This window comes from Eupeodes corollae, chromosome 1 (genome assembly GCF_945859685.1).
Source record: "Eupeodes corollae chromosome 1, idEupCoro1.1, whole genome shotgun sequence".
In the NCBI taxonomy this organism is placed as follows: Eukaryota; Metazoa; Arthropoda; class Insecta; order Diptera; family Syrphidae; genus Eupeodes; species Eupeodes corollae.
Genome location: NC_079147.1, coordinates 297,414,441 through 297,427,552, shown reverse-complemented (window position 1 = coordinate 297,427,552; position 13,112 = coordinate 297,414,441). Strand labels below are relative to the sequence as shown.

The 13,112-nt window shown below is 31.5% G+C and overlaps 1 protein-coding gene across 5 annotated transcripts in view; it reads right to left on the bottom strand.

Annotated features, from left to right (window-relative positions):
* LOC129941186 (pleckstrin homology domain-containing family G member 5) overlaps positions 1-13,112 on the bottom strand; it is a 438,783-nt gene that overhangs the window by 356,790 nt on the left and 68,881 nt on the right. For 2 of the 5 annotated variants that reach the window (XM_056049754.1, XM_056049755.1), the window contains exon 1: positions 11,455-12,637. The exons of 2 other annotated variants lie outside the window; for them this stretch is intronic. The gene's annotated coding sequence lies outside the window, so the exon portion shown is untranslated. Of the gene's footprint in view, positions 1-11,454; positions 12,638-13,112 lie in introns of those variants that run through there. One more of the 5 variants, XM_056049757.1, reaches the window with a different exon arrangement.

Sequence of the window (13,112 nt, the reverse complement as noted above, 5' to 3'; positions counted from 1 at the left end):
TTATTGTACTAGTATCAATTTTACCAAATTTGCGTACTATTTTTTGTAGATTTTGTTTTTTATGAAAAACCGGACTGTTGGATTTTTATATAAAAACTTTTATATAAAAATCATTGAATATTGAAAACAATATTTTCTGTAAAATAAATAAGTTTGAAGCCAATATCTAAAATTTTTGAAAAGATATTTGAGTCGAAAATCAATTTTTACCAACTTTTGTTAATTTTTTTCGGTTTTTAATTTTTTGTAAAAAAACTGTCAATTCGATTTTATTCAAAATTTTACTGAATGTTGACAACAATATTTTTTGAAAGATAAAAGTAAATTAAAGCCAATATCTCAAAGTTTTGAAAACATATTTGAGTCGATATTCAATTTTTACCAACTTTTGTTAATTTTTTTCGGTTTTTAATTTTTTGTAAAAAAAACTATCTATTCGATTTTTTTCAAAATCTTACTGCACGTTGAAAACAATAGTTCTTGAAAGATAAAAGTGAATTTAAGCCAATATTACAAAATTTTGAAAAGATATTTGAGTCGAAAATGAATTTTTACCAACTTTTATTATTTTTTTTTAGGTTTTTATTTTTTGTAAAAAAATTGTCAATTCGATTTTTTTCAAAATTTTATCGAATGTTGAAAATAATATTTTTTATAAGATAAAATAAGTTTTAAGTTTATATTTCAAGTTTTTGAAATGATATTTGAATCGATATTCAATTTTTACCAACTTTGAGTAATGTTTTTTTTAGATTTTTATTTTTTATAAAAAAACTATCAATTTGATTTTTCTCAAAATTTTATCAGATTTCAAAAACATTGTTCTCCGTTGCTCAAAATTCTTTTGGAGATGAAATTATATTTTAGTCGTTAAATTTTGGAGGTGACAAATTTTTTTTTTCAGTTTTTTTGATTTATAAAAAAAACCGTTATATAGATTTTTTTCAAAAAATATACTTCTTTGAGATCACGTTACAGTTTATGATATAAAATTTAATTCAAGTCCCTAACGTTTTTGGTTCTTAAGATATTTAGGATTAACCAAAATTTTCATCTTTTTTTTAAACTGCTATGGTAAAAAAACCACCCGTGCAATTTTCTTGAGAGCCATTTCTGCATCTTTGTACCTTATTACCTGTATAACAAAATTTATTTAAAATCGATATCTCTTCTGGTTTTTGAGCTATGGACAACGAAAAAAACGTCGCGAACGTACGAACGTACGTACACACGCACGCACAGACATCTTTCTAAAAATCTTTTATTTCGACTGTAGGGACCTTGAAACGTCGAGAAATGTCAAAATTTTCAATTTGACAAATCGGACCCATTACAATAACTTCCTATGGGAAGTTAACAAGAATATAAAATATGCATAAAACGGGTTATCCATTTTGAGGTTTTGAATAGTATAGGGCTGGAATTTGACATCTGTCAAAGTAAGTTACTAAAACAGTCAGTCAATCAGTTGAAAGTCTGACATTTACGAAAATGGATCGTTTAAGTATCGCACAACGCGTAAAAATTGTTAAAACTTACTTTAAAAATGGTAATTCTGCCACAGCCACTTATCGTGCTTAAGAGGAGATTATGAGTTACATAATCGTCAAACTACGCATTACCGAAATTGTGAAGAAATTTGGAGGAACTCGATTGGTTATAGATATTGTAAGGCCTGTGCATCATCGTTTCCCTCCTACCAAAAAAATATCTCTGTAAGTGAAAGTGATGTCGAAGACCCGAATGTGTCGATTCCTCGTCGTTCTCAGGAATTAGGACGATCTTCCGGAACATTTTTGCGTATTTTGTATTTTGATCTACAACTACATACATACATCCATAAAAAGTCCAGCTCACACATCTAAAGCCAGCTTGCCAACGTCGTAGTTACGTAAATTGGGTGCTGAAACAACAGGTAGGCGGTGGACGACGATTTTTCGAACTCCAATTCTCTTAAAAGACGAAGCACACTTCTCACTCGGTGGGTATATAAATAAACAAAATTGTCGTAATCGGGGTTTTGGGAATCAAAAAAAAAATCATTCTTTTGTTCGGAGTTTTGATTGGACCTTACTTCTTCGAAAATGACAATGGAACGACTGTCAATTCGGAGCGTTAAGGTCATAAGATAACTGATTTTTTTGGTCTGCTATTGAATATGTATTCTTTTTAAGAGACATTTACTGGCCGAGTAATTCCTCGTCATGGTGATATCAATCTGTCACTAAGATCATTCGATTTGACACAGCTGGACTTTTTTTTTGTAGGTCTACGCGAAAGACCGTGTGTACCCAGATAAATATTTAAGTCTTAAGAACTTAAAAACCAACAATTGTCAAGTTATGGATGAGATACCGCCCAATATCTGTCAAAGGAATTGACGCTTCCACAATTCTCGTGGTGGTAATTTAAATGATGTATTGGCAACGTTAAAACTTTAAAATAGAAAAGAGTTATCATGAAACAAATAAATGTGTTATTTACTTTTACTTCTGAAACCGCAAAATTGATAACCCTGCATTTTAATGTTTCTAATTTTCGATGTATTTACAAAAACAATCCAAAAAAATGAGTGATTTACATAAGTAACCACAATTAAAAGTTTTTTGTTTATACAAATTCAATATTCAAAAACATTGACTAAAATATGTCTTAATTACATTCCTATAGTAGATATACTATATAATTTCTAAACACTAATTTAATAATATAACAACCTTTTCATGGCTGAGGACTATATCATTTGTTTAAATGGCACATTTGTGGTTATGGTCGTTGTTGGGTGATTTCAATCAGGACCTACATGACACAAAAACATGCCAACACAATAACTTATATTCATGTATGTGTGTTTATATACACACAAAAGTCCAACAAAAATAAAAAATAAAAACAAATTATTATAAGAAAAATAAATAGAAATAAAAAAGTATAATAACAAATTTTCTAGAAAAGAAATAAGAACAACAAAATAAATGATGGGTATATTTGACATTTAACTTATCGATGGAACGGAACTTAATTTTATTTTGATGTGTATAGGTACCGATAAGTTTTGTGTAATTTACCTGCGTTTAAATGTCAAATGTTTTTATGATGGTTTAAGATATTTTTATGAAATGTCTTAAGATTATGTAAGGTTTTATTCAATTAGTGGCAATGTGTTCAATGGTGTCCTTCAATACGATTATTTTTTGTAATAAGACATTTTTTTTTTAATTTGACTTTATTTTAGATGAAGATAAAGGCGGATACAACTTTAAGTTACAAAATAAATGTTAAAAACAATTTATGGGGATAATTTATAATAAAAAAAATTATTTAAATTAAAAAAATTAAGTGAAAAATTCAAGCAAACAACTCAAAAAATGTAAAAATTCAACCAAGGAAACTAAAGAATATACATTTTTTTATCTTCTCAAGTAATTACATGAAAATAATGTATTTATTTCACTGTAGGTCAAAGAAAACAGAAAAAGCTTTATTTTTTTTAAAAATGTTTGTTTTACTCTCTTGCATCTAATATTTTCAGGCAGCTTATTTAATAAACGAGGTGCAGTAACTAAAATAAAAAAAAGTTTGGCAAAAGTGTGTTTTTTTTAAGGTAGGTACAGTTACCAAATTAATGCCAAACTATGAGATCCATACAATCTAGCAGCCGTTTATCCAGAATTTTTGAAAAATATTTGTAATACTTTATAAAAATATAAGTTAGTGCTTTAGTGGTAGAATATTATGATTCTTGAATAAAGCAAAACTTGGGATTCTACGATAAAGGCTCAATTTTGTTAAAATGGGTACAGCCACAACAAGAAAGTCCATATTGAAGTTTAGATTTAAATGATCCATTGTAGACCAATTTTAGAATAGGTAGACTACAATATAGACTAAGATGGTAGATTTGCCTAACAACTATGTTTAGATACATTTTTAAGTTAGAAGTGTTGTTTTTCCAACTCATCTGTAAATCTATCAGAATACCTAGGTAATTGAAACTTTCAACTTTCTCAATTATAAAACAACCGTCAGAGCATCATAGTACGTTTTCATAATAGGAAGTAGTGGAATCATGCAGGCAATCATTATTTAGCCGATATCGAAGACAGAAAGGTGAATTATACCTTATTGAAATATCTTTACAGATATTACCCCTTTTGTTTAGAATCATAAATTTTGTTTTTTCACTTATAATAAGTCGATGAATATAAAACCAATCAATAAATAATTGGAAATAATTTTTGATAGAATATGACAAAGCAGTATCAGCAATAAAAGCTGTGATACTGCCTTTAAAAGGTTGAACAAATAACAAGTTCACAAAGTGTAAAAAAGGATAGGGCCCAGGACAGATTCTTGAGGAACACCCATATTAAACTTCTCTGAGCTAAGAAAATCCCGAATTTTTACCCTCTGTTCTCTATTCATAAAATACGATTCTAACCAGTCCTACTTGGTACTTCTAAACCCGGCTTTATACAATTTATCAAGTAACAAAACATGATCCACCGCATCAAAAGCCTTAGTTATATCTATGAACAGAGATGAAAGTATCTCAAAATGTATCAATCTACTATAAATTTCAACAGATAGTTTTAAAACGGCATCCTCCGTGGATCTTCTAGTAGTTGTTTTTTTTTTCAAAAAAGACATCATTCTGCACTTCATCCCTTTTTCAAAAGTTTTAGAAAAAACTGATAGGAGGGATATGGGACGGAAATTATTTAGGCGTGAAGTGACACTTTTTTTAAGTCTTTTTTAGGGAAAAACTCCTTTTGCAAGCTGAAATTAAAAATGAAGCTTAAAATATCAGAGACGTTAAATGATAGAAATTTTTTTCAGAGTTATACTGGAAATCAAATCATCAGAAGGAATTTGAATTATTTAATGACATTATGATTTTATATATTTCTTCCGAACTAAAATTTACAAAGAGAAAATTTCTTTGTTAAAAATATGATAAATGATAGTGTTATTGCAATACCACACATTTTTGAAAGTTGGGAAATTTAATAAATTCTAACTTATGCTTGAGAAAAAATCATTAAAAAGTTTACCAACTTTTTCAGAATCTGTCTCAGTAGAGTTTTCAGTTTCTAAATGGTGATTTTTTAAGAGCTTGAGAACTTTTTTAAAAAAAAAAAACGCATAAAATTTGCAAAATCTCATCGATTCTTTATTTCAAACGTTAGATTGGTCCATGACATTTACTTTTTGAAGATAATTTCATTTAAATGTTGACCGCGGCTGCGTCTTAGGTGATCCATTCGGAAAGTCCAATTTTGGGTAACTTTTTCGAGCATTTCGGCCGGAATAGCCCGAATTTCTTCGGAAATGTTGTCTTCCAAAGCTGGAATAGTTGCTGGCTTATTTGTGTAGACTTTAGACTTGACGTAGCCCCACAAAAAATAGTCTAAAGGCGTCAAATCGCATGATCTTGGTGGCCAACTTACCGATCCATTCCTTGAGATGAATTGTTCTCCGAAGTTTTCCCTCAAAATGGCCATAGAATCGCGAGCTGTGTGGCATGTAGCGCCATCTTGTTGAAACCACATGTCAACCAAGTTCAGTTCTTCTATTTTTGGCAACAAAAAGTTTGTTAGCATTAAACGATAGCGATCGCCATTCACCGTAACGTTGCGTCCTACAGCATCTTTGAAAAAATACGGTCCAATGATTCCACCAGCGTACAAACCACACCAAACACTGCATTTTTCGGGATGCATGGGCAGTTCTTGAACGGCTTCTGGTTGCTCTTCACTCCAAATGCGGCAATTTTGCTTATTTACGTAGCCATTCAACCCGAAATGAGCCTCATCGCTGAACAAAATTTGTCGATAAAAAAGCGGATCTTCTGCCAACTTTTCTAGGGCCCATTCACTGAAAATTCGACGTTGTGGCAGATCGTTCGGCTTCAGTTCTTGCACGAGCTGTATTTTATACGGTTTTACACCAAGATCTTTGCGTAAAATCTTCCATGTGGTCGAATAACACAAACCCAATTGCTGCGAACGGCGACGAATCGACATTTCACGGTCTTCAGCAACACTCTCAGAAACAGACGCAATATTCTCTTCTGTACGCACTGTACGCATTCGTGTGGTTGGTTTAATGTCCAATAAAGTAAACTGAGTGCGAAACTTGGTCACAATCGCATTAATTGTTTGCTCACTTGGTCGAATATGTAGACCATAAATCGGACGTAAAGCCCGAAACACATTTCGAACCGAACACTGATTTTGGTATTAAAATTCAATGATTTGCAAGCGTTGCTCGTTAGTTAGTCTATTTATGATGAAATGTCAAAGCATACTGAGCATCTTTCTCTTTGACACCATGTCTGAAATCCCGCGTGATCTGTCAAATACTAATGCATGAAAATCCTAACCTCAAAAAAATCACCCTTTATTATTTCGTCATTTAAGGAAATTCAAAAAGTGTTCCTAAATATTAGAAGTTAATGCTGGTTTTTGTCGGGATTTTTGAGACTTTAAGGTGGCATTTTTAGTAGCGTTTATTTTTTCTTTTTGTAAGAAAACGCAGTTATTTGCATTTTCTTAAATCTAATAAAAGTTATTTTCTTTCCAGTTTTATAAAACAATTGTCATGCCTATAAAAACTGTACAAATGTAATCCCATTTCTTGTTCATTTAATGTTCGAATTTATAAATATTTGTTTTTTAAACATTGTAGGAAATTATTGTAATCTCAAAATTTCTACTTTTTTCGTCAAAGATGGATTTTTTAAAAATAATAATATCGACAGTTACAGAAAGGACTTTGAAAAAATCCAGTGAATGGTTTTCTATACCTAGTTGAAATACGTAAACACTTATTCAGAACTTTTTTCAATGATTCCACAGATTTTAATTAATTATTTAAAAATATAAAAATGTATGTTTGTCAGTATGTCATCAATGACCTCAAAAACCACTGGACCGATTATTACAAAAATTGGTATATGTATTTTTTCACGGAAAAGGTTTGCATATAAATGCTCATTGGTGTAACTCGCTACCAGGTGGCTCTGTACAGTATCAACGTTATTTACAGAAATTTACTTTGAAAACTAGCACGCGTGTACAACTACAACAGGATGCATCGGTATGACAATTTTCAGTACAATTAATGGATGTTACAAATGGGCATAATGCAAATTGATGAATCTGCATAATATATTACACTGCCAGCAAACTTCTGTCAGATCACAGAAAGACTCGAAGAATTGGTGCAAAAAGTGTTCCCACACATTGCACAAAACCATCAATAGCTCAGTGTGCGTGCTATTAATTAGTAGCAAAAAACATTGATGTCAATACTATCAACTTCACCATTCAGTATGGAATACCCAGTAAAGCAACCAAATATATGTCCATCACTAATGTGGAGAATCAAGACGAGGTTGTAAACTATCCAACTGAATTCTTGAAATCGAATGATTTTCCAAGATGCCATCGCACGTTCTTACATTGAAATTTGGCGTAGCCATCATTCTTCTTCGCAACATAAATCCATCACGACTTTTCAACGGAACCAGACTCTCCGTCAAGAAAATGATAAAAAATATTATTGTGGTAACAATTTTGACTGGAAAACAACATAAATCCATCACGACTTTTCAACGGAATCCACGTATCCCAATGATCCCGACAGATATGCCATTCGTATTCAAACGTTTACAGTTCCTGGTGCGACTTGCTTTCGCAAGGACAGTTACCAAAGCACTAGGACAATCGTTACAAGTGTGTGGATTAAATTTAGTGATTCCGTGCTTCGTCTACGAAACAGATATAAAACCAAGAAATATTGTGAATCCCACTGCACTTCAATTACCATCGAATTGTAAACTACACTTTGTAATGTCAAAATTTTTTCGAAAAATGGCTTGGAATGAATTAAATATTTGTGCACTGATTTTGCTTTAAAAATATTTTTCTTAAATTTATTTTAGCAACGCGTCAGGTAAAATAAATAAATAAATTGGGTGGCGCGACAGTCCGTTGAGAACCAAGGCCTAGTTACTTACAACTCTCAACCATTCCTGTGTGCGAGTAATGTTGTCAGGAATGGAGGGGACCTTCAGTTTATATGCCGACTTCGAACGGCTAATTTTGAGAAAGCACTTTTTCATGACAATAGTTACTCTTGGAGAATTTGTCAATTCCTCGCAAGAGGCAGTACCCGTGAAAAGACTTTAGATGGCATAGGCAGGGATCGAACCCAAGACCTCTAGCATGACAGTCCAACGCACTAACCATCATGCCACGGGTACCACTCAACGCGTCAGGTAGTTATTTAAAAATTTGATTCTTTTATTTGATTCTAAAGCAGTTCAAAACATAAAATCAAAAACTGGTATTTGAAAAGAGATTTGAATTCTTTTTCCTTTTTTATTATTTCCGATAACTTCAGTGATAAGTCAATTTATTTGGCAAACCTTTTATAAACTTCCGATAGGAAGTTATTGTAATGGGTCCCTAGAGTGGAAATAAAAGATTTTTAGAAATATGCATGTGCATGCGTGTGTACGTACGTTCGCGACGTTTTTTTCGTCGTCCATAACTCACGAACCAGAAGAAATATCGACTTTCTTTTACAGATCAGAAAGATGAAGAAAGGGCTACCACGAAAATTGCAAGTCTGGTTTTCTTACCATAGCAGTTCAAAAAAAAATGTGAACATTTTGTTTAACCCTAAATATCTCACGAACCAATAACGCAACAGACTTAATTAAATTTTATAGTATATATTGTTTCGTGATACCAAACAAGTATATTTTTGGAAACAAATCCAATTAACGGTTTTTTTATATAAATACAAAAAATTTATCACCTCAAAAATTTTACGAATAAAAAAAACCTAAAAAAAACTTTACTCAAAGTTGGTAAAAATTGTATTTCGACTCAAATATCTTTTCAAAAATTTAAGATAAAGGCTTCCAAATACATTTATCTCTATTAACATTGTTTTCAACATTCAGTAAAATTTTGGAAAAAATATTGGCTTCAAAGTTTTTATTTCACAGAAACTATTGATTTTTTTAAAATACAATAGTCCGTTTTTTCATAAAAAAATAAAATCTACAAAAAATAGTACGCAAATTTGGTAAAAACTGATGTTCGGTTCTCGGTATCTCTTAAATAATAGCAGATATTGACTTTAAACAATTTGTCATTGATCCAATATGTATTTGTTTATATAAGAATTAAAAATTTTAAGAAATGCTACTAAAATTGGTAAAAATGTGTTTTCGACTAAAAATCTATTTAACAAAATCTAGTTTTGTTATTTGTTTTTGAAATAAATCTATTTCATTATATGAAAAATATTGGTGGTAATTTTTAGGAATAATTCAACTGACAACGTTTTTAGCACAACACGAAAACCTACAAACTTTTAAGAGAGACTAATTGACAGAAAAGTCATGAAACTAAGCCTGTTTTTTCTTTTTAACAAAATACATAGCCTATTTTTGTATTGAGCCAACCAACCAAGTTTACACACAACTGATACCAAATATTAAAAGGTGAGCTTCAGCATGTTATGTCCGCTAAATATTTTTAAAATTGATGGTGTGGGAGGTTGGTTAAAACAGAAAAAGAACCTTATCTCTGTCACTTTCATAAGTGAAAGCACTGGTCTGTAAAGTGGGCTATCTCCTTTAGATTTCTTAATATATGTGACATTTTTTTAAAGACCAAAAATATCGGTATTTAGAACCTTAGAACTCCAACTATTACTCCAAAGGGATACCTTCCATTTGATTTTCTCAGGAACCAATAAACCAATTCAAATATTTTTTTTTCAAAAAGTTCTTATACTGTCGAAATAACATTTCATGATTGAAAATGTCTTATTTTTGATTGGGTTAAAACAAAGATTTTTTTCAAAATTTAATTTCTTTAAAACATCTGATAAAACGCTTTTGAATGAAATTCAAATATCTCAAAAAATAATACATATGTATTTGATTGAAAAAAAAAATCTAAAAAAAAATCTTAAAGGTCACCAATGAAAAGTTATGAACCAGTTTTTAAAAAAGTAGGTTTTAAATTTTAATGTGCGATTGTTAATTTTGTAATATAGTAAGTTTTTGAATATTGTTTGTTAATTCTAGTTAAATATTAATAACAAATGAATATTACAATCAGAGGGTTGATAGGAAATTCTTAAGTTAAGTGTGATTGTGGTCACTCTTTTATAAGAAAAAAAAAAAATACGACGACGTAGAGTAGCAATCTTTGATTCACTAAAACACCAAAAGCAAAGAACTTAGTTTGATTTCTTGAAAGAATTTCTTTGCCACTCACAAGTTTTCAATGTAAACTCTGAGAATTAGTATTCCAAAGCTTTATTAAAACATACGCACTGCGTATTTTCCTACATAAATTTGAAAAAAGTCTAAAAAATGCCTTAAAAATTAAACAGAATCCTCATAAATATGTACGCATATATCTCCCTTCAAAAGGGTTTAAATTCAACCTCAATCATTGTTTAAACAAGAGAATTTAATTTATATGCACAACATATCCCATAAATAACTCTTAAAAAAAGACGAAACCACAAACATATGCCACCCTGATGCCAATGCAATCATTCGTAATCCGACATCTTCAACCCTCAAACCATCAAAAAAATACAAAAAAAAAATATATAACTTTACCTACATATTTAACCTAATTTAAGTTGATTTTCTATTTGATATAAAGAGTCGTCTGGAACTGACATACCTTTTATGTATAGGTAGGTAGAAATTCATTGAATCAAAATAAACCCAACTCAAAAGTAGGCAAAGGTAGGTACATAACGTAACCAAAACAAAATACACCCATCAACATATATATATCCACAACCCGCATATCCTGTTTTGAAAAATTTCACAAAAAAACAACAACTCTAAAACCTTTCAAGTTTATCAGCCAAGTGTGAATAAAACGTGAGCCTATTTTAAAATTCCACTTCACTCCTTCTTGCCGAACAGAAACCACAGAATTCCCGTTGATTTAATTCCAAAAACCATTTATCGAGCCTCATCCTCCCTCAAACAAATAGAAACACCAAACAACCTCACCACCCACCCACCTCGAGAGTCAAAACCACAAAATTGCCAAAACCACTTTATATCCTTTATTTCTCATTATCTTACTTCAATTCAATTTGAACATTCAATTCATTGCCTGAATATTAATGACATACCAAACCCATACCACCCCCCTCTCCCTTCACTCATCTCTCTCAGGATCAGACGATAAGGATATTCTAGAGATGGAAACATTTAAAAAGAATAAACCACCACGTCACAAATTTCAATGTTCAAATTCTATAACTGAAAATAATCCTTCAATCGAACCATTTTTAGTGTCAGCAAAATACAAACAACAACAACAAAAATGAAACAAAATACAAAAACCGTTAAGAAAATCTAAAAACAACACAAGAATATCTAAATTTACTTACATTCAGTCACATTGACATCATTTTGACGATGATGATGAAGCTGATGGTAAATTAACGAAGAGTCCTTGTTGCAGAACATCCTTCCGATAGACTCTCCAACACAACACACAAATACCCAACCACCCACCCACTACCCCACGAAATATTAAACGGAGAAACAAAGAGAAATACAAAAACACAAAAAATACGCTGAATTCACGTATTTTTCGATTGACAGGACGAACATTAAAGCGGAAGAACAAGAATTCCTTATCCGACAGCAGGATCGGCAGGATAATGCAGACAAAATATTTTCATTTAATTATTCAAGTACACTCTGTTCCTTCTTGATGTCGCAATTTAAGGATTTCTTTTTTTTTCTAACAATATATATTTTATAGGTACCGTTATACACGACTATATATGTATGTATGTATATATTTAAACAAAAAAAATCACACACAAGAGTCCTTAATTGATTTATATATTTTTTTCTTTCTTTATTTCGCCGCTAGCGCTGCCGTCCGACACACGATGAGCCGAGGACGATGACGAGTTGACGACGACGTTGAGAGAAAAAAAAACGAAACTTAAGGACGATAACACAGAGATAAGAAGGAAGATAAGGACGAGAAGCTAGTGATGATGATGTTGAAAAGAAGGAAGAGGAAGATTTGGGCTACAAATTACTGTAGTTGCAGTATCCCCACAGCTAATTTACCCATTTTACCATCGCATGGCACACTCGAGAATAGGATACAAGGATATTATGCGATAACAGAAAAACAACCAAAAAGGACTTCTTCAGCACGTTTGTCTGCACTTTCACTTTCTTTCTTCTTACAAAAGAACTTTCAAAAAATTGATGGTACTCGTATTTTTATTTATTATTTTCTTTTGTTTTGTTTTTTTTTTTTAACTTTATTTTTCTGCAATTTTGATTCCGAAGCAAAGCAAAACCAAAAAAACAACAAAAATCACATTCAAAACGCGAAATTAAATTTTTGTAAGGATATCAAAAAATTCTAATAACAGAAAATTAAAATTAAAAAACAACCAAAATGAGAATGTTTTGTGTTTGGAACGTGTCGTCGTCGTTATCCTTTTTTTGTATCCGAGTTATGTGAGCACTTCCTGTCTACACGTGGAGACGGTTCGTAACGAACTAAGTTTTCTGCTGTTCTGTCATCAATGCATCGACTCCAAAGTCGGATCGAAATCGAAACTCAAACTAAGTTATAAATTTATTTTCTCGTCATTCTCATGTTGATGTTGATAGAGGAGCTTTTTATGTGGGAAATTTTCACTCAAAACTCGAAAGGATTCCACTCGAAATGTGGCGTGGCAGTGGGTGTTTTTCTTCTTTTTTGAAACTCCTCTGAATAAAAAGGACATTCTACTTGCGAAAGGAGAGAGCTTTCATTTTTGTTTACTTTCGTTTGGTAAACATTCCCGGTGAAAGGGAAATGCGAATTTTTATTTATCACTTTCTTCGTCCTTACGGTTATAGAACCACCACCCACCCACGACGACGACGTCAACAAAAACAGCAACAGCAATAAAGGACCTTAATTATCAAGTAAACAATGTCCGCTCCACCACCACCACCATCACCGCCGCCGCCACACCGTTGATTTTATGTGATTCAGGATCGGGATGATATCATATACGAGAAGAGA